Source organism: Primulina eburnea, chromosome 5, assembly GCF_022965805.1.
Source record: "Primulina eburnea isolate SZY01 chromosome 5, ASM2296580v1, whole genome shotgun sequence".
NCBI classification, from domain to species: Eukaryota; Viridiplantae; Streptophyta; class Magnoliopsida; order Lamiales; family Gesneriaceae; genus Primulina; species Primulina eburnea.
Genome location: NC_133105.1, coordinates 40,240,963 through 40,251,782, shown reverse-complemented (window position 1 = coordinate 40,251,782; position 10,820 = coordinate 40,240,963).

Below are 10,820 nucleotides of genomic sequence, written 5' to 3'. Positions count from 1 at the left end.
ATGAATCAATTGAAGGGAATATCACTTTAAAATCTTTAAAACACAATACATATAACATCATGTGAGCAAAGGTATGAAATTCCACTTACAAACCAATAGAACACCTCCAAACTATACTCTTGAACACCACCTACAACAATAATCCATAAATAACACCAATATCAACTCTATATCCAAAAATATAAGTCAAATAATCCATTAAACCAACCAATACATCAACCTATAGCATCTCATTACCAAAAACCATGATAGAACTCAACCAAAAACTTACCTAAGCTTCCTCTCACCACGTAGAAGCTCGATCTCAACTCGGAAATCCAACTAGATCCAAGAATCAAAGGTAGGAAATGAATGAAATGGTAGAAAACCCTAAGAAAATGAGAGGAAATCGAGAATGGAGGAAAAGGAAAGGTAGAAATGAAGCCAACCACTCCAAAAAGCAACTAAATATCTCGCCCATACCTCCACCGCGGGTGCGCTGCCACAAGCACCGCGGGTGCGCTAAGCTCACGGCACAACGAAATAAAATCCATGCACGATGACCGCGGGTGCGGTGCTGTTAATACCGCGGGTGCGGTCTCACCGCGGGTGCGGTCCATGCACTGCCGCAGGTGCGGTGATGTCACCGCCTTACAAATCCAAAATGATGAATAGTACACCGCAGGGGCACTCCTCTAAGAGCGCGGGTGCACTAAAGCCACGGCAATGAACAGTACTCAATCAACAAAAATCGATCCGAAATGCTGAAACGAACAATCAACACCAAAAAACACCTCAATAAACAATAACCAATAATACTATGGCCCAAAACACAACTCTAAACATCTAATCACATAACCCAAATAAACATACAAAACTTAAACCGTACCGTACACCAGGCTCGGCTATTACAATCTCCCCTCCTTAGAGGAATTTCGTCCGCGAAATTGACGTCACTGCACGAACAACTCAGGATACTTCTCTCTCATCTCATCCTCTGGTTCCCACGTAGCCTCCTCGATCAAATGGTTCCTCCAAAGGACTTTAACGATGCCGATCTCTTTGTTCCTCAATACTCTAACTGTGCGATCCAAATCTGGACCGGAATCTCTTGGTACGTCAAATTCGGCGTCAAGTCCAATGGCTCGTGGTGAAGGACATGGGAAAGATCTGCAATATACCTCCTGAGCATCGATACGTGAAACACATTATGGACTCTGTCAAGATCGGGCGGTAGGGCTAATATGTAAGCTCTGTCACCAACTCTATCCAAGATCTCAAAAGGGCCAATAAACCTCGGACTCAGTTTACCCTTCTTGCCAAACCTCATCACACCCTTGAGAGGTGCAATCTTAAGGAACACATGGTCGCCAACCTCGAACTGCAAAGGTCTACGACGAACATCTGCATAGCTCTTCTGTCTCGACTGCGCAGTCTTCATCCTCTCTCGGATCACAGCAACAACATCGGCTGTCTGCTGGACCAACTCTGGTCCCAACATCTTCCTCTCGCCAACCTCATCCCAAAATAAAGGCGATCTGCACTTCCTGCCATAAAGTGCCTCATATGGTGCCATCCCAATCGACGCCTGGTAGCTATTGTTGTACGTGAACTCCACAAGTGGCAATTTAGAATCCCAGCTACCAGAATAATCAATAGTACAAGCTCTGAGCAAATCCTCAAGAATCTGAATGACTCTCTCTGACTGACCGTCACTCTGAGGGTGATAAGCTGTACTGAACGCTAACCGGGAACCCATAGCTCTGTGCAGACTCTTCCAAAACTCGGAGGTAAATCTAGGATCACGATCAGACACAATCGACACAGGCACACCATGAAGTCTAACAATCTCTGCAATATAATCCTCGGCAAACTGATTCATGGAGTACGTCGTCTTGACTGAGAGAAAGTGCGCTGACTTGGTCATGTTAGAGTAGGTGCACGTCGAGCCAAGTGTTGGCCGAGTGTTCACAATGAAACTCTATGTATAAACGATCTTTATTTTAATAATATTTGAATTTATTAATTTGGCGCATCTTTATCTTTATACCCATGCTAGTTGCATAGATAAAGTCCTTGAATATACAAATAGTAGAAAGAATATGAGATGCTCATAAGATGAGTATCATGAAACTCATATTTGGAATACTGTATATTCTAAACGGTTCCTAGTCGATTCAGCCGCCATTAAGAAGGATATAGGCCGCTCGAGTTAGAGACTAGTATCTGCGATGTGAGTACCATGTTTCATTGGTAGGGGACATTGTGATGTCCGAACATGCAGATAGGTGCTCCTTGTAGAGTACACTGAACAACCCTCTATAAAGGACTTTCCAAGTGGTTCTCACTTATCGAGTGGAAACGTCCTAGTTTATGGTTGTACACCATTAGTCCTTATGACCCGGGACAACATTGAGACTCTATGTGCTAGCGTTTCACTTTGACTTGTTAACAGACTCTTATGGGGTCATCAGGTGGCAAGGTTGGGTGTTACGGCGAAACGTATAGGAGTCGATGCATTGTAGTCGGGGATTCACCGCTTACCTACGGGTATGGATATCCTATGTGTTTTTCATGTATGTGTGGATTGAAATCTCTGATCAGAGTATGGTGGTAATTATGAAAGGGGTTTCATAGATTACACCATCGATGCAACCACGACATGACACATAGTATCGATTCATTGACAACTCTCGATAGACCAATAGTTGTCGAATCGGTCGGGATATATGAGTTAAAGGGCCCGTACTGTACGCTAACCATAATTGAATGGTTCTTGCAGGCACTATCATGTGATACCTAGGGAATCACGTAAGCGATGCTGCTAGGCGTTTAACGTGATTGGTTGGGTACTATCAGACTTGAGTTCTGACGTTCTTATTATCAAGGAGTTGATAAGTAAGAATGGAGCAATTGGGGTATGCTCGAATAAGGACATGTTTAGTCCGAATCACATGGAGATGTGAACCCACGGCTAGTTGTATCAATGAACCATTGAGGGCCACACAAGTACTAGCTCTGTAAATCCCGATGAGAAGTAAAATAGTTCAATGTGTTGAACGGCTTATAAATGTGTTTATAAGCGTAAAGAAAAATAGAAGTATGACTTCTATGAGAGAAATATAAATTTTAATTTATGGAAGTGTTCCTAAGATTAAAATTTGGCCAAGTAAATAATGTAGTTGAAAATTGTGATTTTCATAAACATTATTGAGGACAAAATTAAATTAATTCAAGTGTTGAATTAATTAAACACTAGTGGACCTAGTAGAGTCTAAATAATTAAATTAATTCAAGTGTTGAATTAATTAAATAATATTGAGCCTTGTAGAGCTCAATTAAAATAATTATTTAACTAGTGGGACTTGAGTAAATTCAAGTATTATTTAATTAATCTCAAATGTGTTTGAGATAATTAAAATTTAGTCTATGGTTTTTAATGTGTTAAAAACCATATAATATATGTGAGACATGCTAGGGTTTGCATGCTTGGGAGGTGAAGAGCCTTGATTACTTTTTATTAAAAAAAATTCAAAAGGCATGCAACTTTTGAGAGAAAACTTTTTACAATACCTAGGCTAGTCTCCCACTCTCACTTACACTCTCTCTTGGCCGAATTCTTGAGGGATTTCTCTCCCATTTTTCTTCCATTTTGTTCTTCATTTTCTTGGAGAAAAATTCTTCTCTTTGATAAATCCTTAAGTTTTTCTAGTGCAAAACTTAAGGGGGTTTACATAGCTTGTGGTGGGCCTAATTCTTGGAGGATTGGAGGTGGAAGCTTGTAGATCTTTCAACCAAGAAGAGCTAAAGTATTTATACTTTAGTTGGTGCCATTACATCAACCTTAAGAGGTTGATAGGTAAAATCTCTTAAACATCCTATGCATGTTTTTGTAGTTTTTGTAAATATTACTCAAATCTTTTATGGGGGCCGAAATATTTGCTCAAAAATTTATAATTTTTGCTTCCGTTGCGCTTCCGGCCTCCGTAACCGGTCCGCTTTCAAGTGGTATCCGAGCTAAGGTTACGGTTTTTGTGTAATATTTGCATAATATTATGTTGAGATCGATTTCTAACCGTTTGAGATTTTTTGGTGCAATAAAACTCAAGGACCGAAAATTTTACAAAAAAAAAAAATAAAAAAATAAAACTGCCCGAGGGCTGCCCTAGGGGCTGCCCGAATATTTCGGGCAGCCGAGGGGCCGCCCCAAATGTGCAGGTTTTTAATAAAAAAAAAAAAATTTTGTTGTTGCCGGAATCCGGCGACGGAGCTCCGGCGACGGCGATGACGACTAGGGTTTCCAAAAGTGTTTTGGTGAATCTTAGTGTCATGGGCCTTGAGATGTTGGGCCATTGGATGGACAACATAATTTGTGAAATTTAAATGGGCCAAAATATTTTTGGTGAAAAATGAGTTTTGGGCCCTTAAGTTTAAATTTACAATTGTTGCACATATTTTCTCATAAAATAAATAATTGAAGTAGGACTTTAATTATTTATAGTAAATTGTGATTTACAAGAAATTCGATTATAAATAAATTAATTTGAAAGTAGACAAAAGTGTTTGTATACTTTGTTAATTTAATTTATAATTGTGGCGGTTAGTGATTGGATCAAGAAATATAATATTGGATCAATTAATTATAGTGATAATTAATTGATAGTGTATGATATGTGATATTATGCATGAAGGATGATCAAAAGCCCAAGCCCAATTTGCTAGGTGTATGCTAGGATATTTGTGTTGTATGATTGTAATAATTATCAAATTTTTTCAAGTGGGCTTGGTTTATGGCCCGTTCCCACCCCATGAGATGTATCCCTATGTGCCATGGATATTTAATTGTAAATATTAGAATAGGGGAAGATCAAGATTGGAAGATGGTGGCCTTGGTGATTATGAAGATCGAAGACATGTAATATTGGATGCTAATGTAATAGTATAGTTGCATTGCATCCCGTGCATTTACCCTAGGATTGGACCTAGGCCCGTGTTTGGCTCACACGGGCCATTAGTGTTGGGGCAATTGATCATCCTTGTACTGTTTTCTATTTATAATAAATGCATGATATGTTATAAATAATGAGTATGTGCGTTATTATTATTATAATAACAAAGTTGCATGAATCCGGCAAACATACGATCAAACATGGCGAGCTTTTAAAATAAAATTAATGATGAGACCTTTCAAAATTAAAAACCCTCATTTTGAAAATGATTCAAAATTAATATCAAGTCCGAAAAGGGGAATTATAAATTTGTTTATAATTTCCTTGTCTTCCATCGACAATGGGTGCATGATGAACGCTACCCGTACTCGGGGCTCGGCTCATATTATTGGGGGAACCCTGGGTGCCGGAAAGCTGTGACATCCATTGACATAATGATGTGAACTACGTGGAACTCCCATGACTTCGGCTCAGATAATTGAGGGAACTCATGGCGACCGTCCATTAAGGTTCAACATCGATGGGTAAGGCTTGACACGTAAAGATGAACGACGTCTATAATGGGTCCTAATCAAACGTGAGACAAAAGTTTACGTTAAGGGTTGCATTGTGTTGCAATTGGGAAACTACCTTTTAGGAATTGTGATTGGCTGTATAATCGGGATCATAATTCGCTAATTGGACCTTACGTACCTACTGAGGAAAGGAGTTTCCCGTTTTCACTAGAGGGTAGTGAAAATGTCAAAACAGTGGGAGCAATTATTTATAAAGTAAAAGTCCAAACTTTATATCTTATTAAATATTTTGAAATAGTCATTAACATTTATCTGTTTTTACTTTTCAGTACAAATCTGTGACAATGTCATCAATTCGCAACCCGTTTTCGGTTATTCTCGAAAAACACGTTCTAACCGGACCTAACTATATCACTTGGCTAAGAAATTTAAAGATCGTCCTAAACTCGGAGAGAATCGCATACACACTGACTGAGTCGCCCCCTGATGAGGCTCCGACTGACTGCAGTCCCGATGAACTGCAGACCTACAAGGATTGGTGCGACCATGACTTGAAGGCCAAGTGTTACATGCAGGCTTCGATGAACGATGAGCTGCAAAGGCGATTCGAGGATGCAAAGAATGCTGCGGACATTCATTTGCACCTCAAGGAGCTCTTCGGTGAGCAGACTCGACCTTTGAGGCATGTCACAGTAAAGAAGCTCATCACTTTACGCATGCGAGATGGGACTTCGGTCCATGAGCATGGCCTAAAGTTGATTGGGCTCGTGGACAAGCTCGTGGGCATGGATTTGATCTTGCCATCAGAGTTGACCACGGATGTGCTACTGTTGTCACTTCCTAGCTCTTTCGATCCTTTTGTCGTGAACTTCAATATGAACAAGCTCGAGCCCAGCCTTGAAGAGTTGGTGAACATGCTTGTGACCTTTGAGTCCACCATCAAGAAGGAGAAGTCGGTTCTTTATGTGGGCTCTTCATCTGGCACGAAGACCGGTCCACATGGGAAGAGAAAGAAGCGTTCTTTCCAGCGCCCCAAGAAGAGCGAGCCCTTGAAGAGGCAGACTCCGAGTCCCGTAGTGGCAGCCGTGCCAGCCAAGGCTGAGAAGACTGTTGACATCTGTCACCACTGCAAGAAGCCTGGACATTGGAGGCGTAACTGCAGGAAATATCTTGCGCAGAAGGGTTCTGGCAAAGGTATGTTCTACATTGAAGTGAATATCTCCATTAACTCTACTTCTTGGGTATTGGATACCGGCTGTGGCTCACATCTCTGTAATGATTTGCAGGTGATGGGAAGAAGTAGGAAGCTCAGGGAAGGTGAGACCTTCTTGAGGTTGGGCAATGGAGCAAGGGTTGCTGCCAAGGCTGTGGGAGATGTTTATTTATGTTTGAACAATGATTTTAATTTGGTTTTAAGAGATGTTTTATTTGTACCAGACTTGATCAAAAACATTATTTCCATTCCTATGCTTGATATCGATGGATTTTCTTGTTTATTTGGCAAAGGTGTTTGCAATATTTACAAGAATGAATGTTTAGTTGGTACCGGTGAACTTGAAAACAATCTCTACACCTTAAAATTAAAAGATATTCCACTTAACAATGTCCAAACGATAAAAACAACAAATAAGCGCAAACAAGATACTCTTAATTCGGCACAATTATGGCATGCTCGATTAGGTCATATATCCCTAAGAAGGATGAACAAGTTAGTGGGAGTTGGCATGTTTGATATGTCCGATATTAATGCTCTCACGACTTGTGAATCCTGTCTAAATGGAAAGATGACCAAAATTCCCTTTAAGGGCCATGCGGAGCGAGCCAAAGGGTTATTGGATTTGATCCATACCGATGTGTGCGGTCCGCTTAGCATCACCACTAAGCATGGACATGCCTACTTCATCACCTTTACCGATGACCATTCGAGGTATGGGTATGTGTATTTGATGAAATACAAGTCTGAAGCCTTTGAACGGTTCAAAGAATTCAGAAGTGAAGTAGAGAAACAATTGGGACGAAGCATCAAGACACTTCGATCGGATCGAGGTGGCGAGTACTTGAGTGCCGAGTTCCAAGAGTATCTAAGGGAGAATGGGATTCTCTCGCAGTGGACTCCGCCCGCTACACCACAGTTGAATGGTGTTTCGGAGCGTCGTAACCGGACTTTGATGGACATGGTTCGGTCTATGATGGGGTTCACGGAGTTGCCGCCATCCTTTTGGGGATATGCGCTTGAGACAGCGGCACTGTTGTTGAACCATGTCTATACAAAAGCAGTTGATAAGACACCATATGAGATATGGATGGGTAAGCCACCCAAATATTCTTATTTTAGAATATGGGGGTGCCCTGCTTATGTGAAGCAGGTAGTGGGAGATAAATTGGATAGTCGATCCATTTTATGCTACTTTGTGGGATATCCAAGGAATTCAGCTGGATATTATTTCTATCATCCTCAAGAAACAAAGGTGTTTGTTTCTAGGAACGCAACCTTTTTGGAAAGGGAATTTCTATTGGATAGAAAAGGCGAGATGATAGAACTCGAAGAGGTTCGAGAAACACCCACAGTTGTAGAACCCACACCCGAAAAGCCAAGTGAGGAGATACAAACTCCTAGAAGAACCGAGAGAGTCTCGAGACCACCTGTGAGGTATGGTCTGCTTCTTGAAGAGGGCCATGATGAGCCTAATCTTGGATGTGATCCAAGTACCTTCAAAGAAGCGTTATCGGATGCCGATTCATCCAAATGGCTTGAAGCAATGGAATCTGAGATGAATTCCATGCATTCGAACCAAGTGTGGAATCTCGTGGATCCACCTGAGGGAATTGTTCCCATAGGGTGTAAATGGATTTACAAGAGGAAACTTGGGGCGGATGGGAAGGTATTGACCTTCAAGGCGCGACTGGTTGCAAAAGGGTATACTCAAAGGCAAGGTGTTGACTATGAGGAAACCTTTTCTCCAGTTGCGATGTTCAAGTCCATTAGGATTTTGCTAGCCATAGCTGCATGGTATGACTATGAGATATGGCAGATGGATGTCAAGACTGCCTTCCTTAATGGGGATATTAAGGAAGAGATTTACATGTCTCAACCTGAAGGGTTTACATCTATCGGAAGTGAGCATATGGTATGCAAACTTCAAAGATCTATTTATGGTCTTAAGCAGGCATCTAGGAGCTGGAACCTCAGATTCGATAGTACAATCAAAGAGTTTGGTTTTACTAAGAATCCTGAGGAACCCTGTGTGTATAAGAAGGTCAGTGGGAGTGCTGTGACATTCCTTGTTCTTTATGTTGATGACATTCTACTCATTGGGAATGATGTAGAAATGTTGCAATCAACTAAGATATGGTTAGCAAGTAAGTTCTCAATGCAGGACTTGGGTGAAGCATCTTTTGTATTAGGAATACAGATCTATAGAGATAGATCAAAAAGATTGCTTGGTCTCACCCAGTCCACATACATTGATACCATCGTGAAGCGGTTCTCGATGGACGAGTCCAAGAAAGGACATCTACCAATGTGTCATGGCGTGTCCTTATCCAAGTCTATGTCTCCCAAGACTGATGCAGAGATAGCGGCGATGACACGTATTCCGTATGCTTCGGCTATTGGTAGCATCATGTATGGGATGATATCTACACGTCCTGACGTGGCTTTTGCACTAAGTGTAGTGAGTAGATATCAATCCAACCCTGGTCTTCCACACTGGAAAGCTGTGAAAGACATCCTCAAGTATTTGAGAAGGACCAATAAGTTGTTCTTGGTCTATGGGGGTGGAGAACTGAAATTGGAAGGCTATACCGACTCTAGCTTCCAAAGCGATGTTGATGACTCGAAGTCAACCTCCGGATTCATATTCATGCTCAATGGTGGTGCTGTCTCTTGGAAGAGTTCCAAGCAAGACAGTACTGCGGATTCCACCACTGAGGCAGAATACATTGCTGCATCGGCTGCAGCAAAGGAGGCCGTTTGGATTAGGAATTTCGTCCAAGAGTTGGGCGTAATTCCAAATGGAGTTGCTCCTATCCCGGTGATGTGTGACAACACGGGAGCCATAGCTCAGGCGAAGGAGCCAAGGTCTCATCAGAAGTCCAAACACGTATTGAGAAAGTACCACATCCTCAGAGAGATCGTGGAAAGAGGAGATGTCACGATTGACAAAGTCGGCTCCGCAGATAATGTTGCTGATCCACTAACTAAGCCTTTACCAGGACCATCATTCGAGAAGCATCGCGAATCTATGGGTCTGAAGCATATGGGTAGTTGGCTCTAGTGCAAGTGGGAGATTGTTAGAGTAGGTGCACGTCGAGCCAAGTGTTGGCCGAGTGTTCACAATGAAACTTTATGTATAAACGATCTTTATTTTAATAATATTTGAATTTATTAATTTGGCGCATCTTTATCTTTATACCCATGCTAGTTGCATAGATAAAGTCCTTGAATATACTAATAGTAGAAAGAATATGAGATGCTCATAAGATGAGTATCATGAAACTCATATTTGGAATACTGTATATTCTAAACGGTTCCTAGTCGATTCAGCCGCCATTAAGAAGGATATAGGCCGCTCGAGTTAGAGACTAGTATCTGCGATGTGAGTACCATGTTTCATTGGTAGGGGACATTGTGATGTCCGAACATGCAGATAGGTGCTCCTTGTAGAGTGCACTGAACAACCCTCTATAAAGGACTTTCCAAGTGGTCCTCACTTATCGAGTGGAAACGTCCTAGTTTATGGTTGTACACCAGTAGAGTCGACGAAGATCCTGATACATCTTCGTACTGCCTGGATGAATAGAATATGGCGCGGTATGAGCCTCTGTCAGAATGTCTCGTCGAATATCATCGCCAATAGGAACACAAATACGGCCTCTGAAAATCACCAAACCATCACCATTCGAACCAAACTCTGAGTTACCTCTCTCCTCAGCTCTAGCTCTCAACTTTGTCCACTGAACATCAGTCGACTGCTCTCTACGGATCCTGTCCGTCAAAGTAGTCCGAATGACCAACGCTGAAAGGCGAGCAATGGTTCCCGGAACTACCAAAGAAATATTTTCTCGCTGCAAATCCATCAACAATGGCCTCTGAATCAAAGAACTCAAAGAAGAACTCGATTTGCGACTCAACGCATCTGCCACAACGTTCGCCTTCCCTGGGTGGTAACTGATAGTCACATCATAATCTTTGACAAGCTCTAACCACCTCCTCTGTCGCATATTGAGCTCTTTCTGCGAAAACAGATACTTCAAACTCTTGTGGTCTGTGAAGATCTCACACTTTTCGCCATACAAGTAATGTCTCCAAATCTTCAGGGCGAAAACCACAGCTGCTAGCTCCAAATCATGCGTCGGATAATTCTTCTCATAGTTT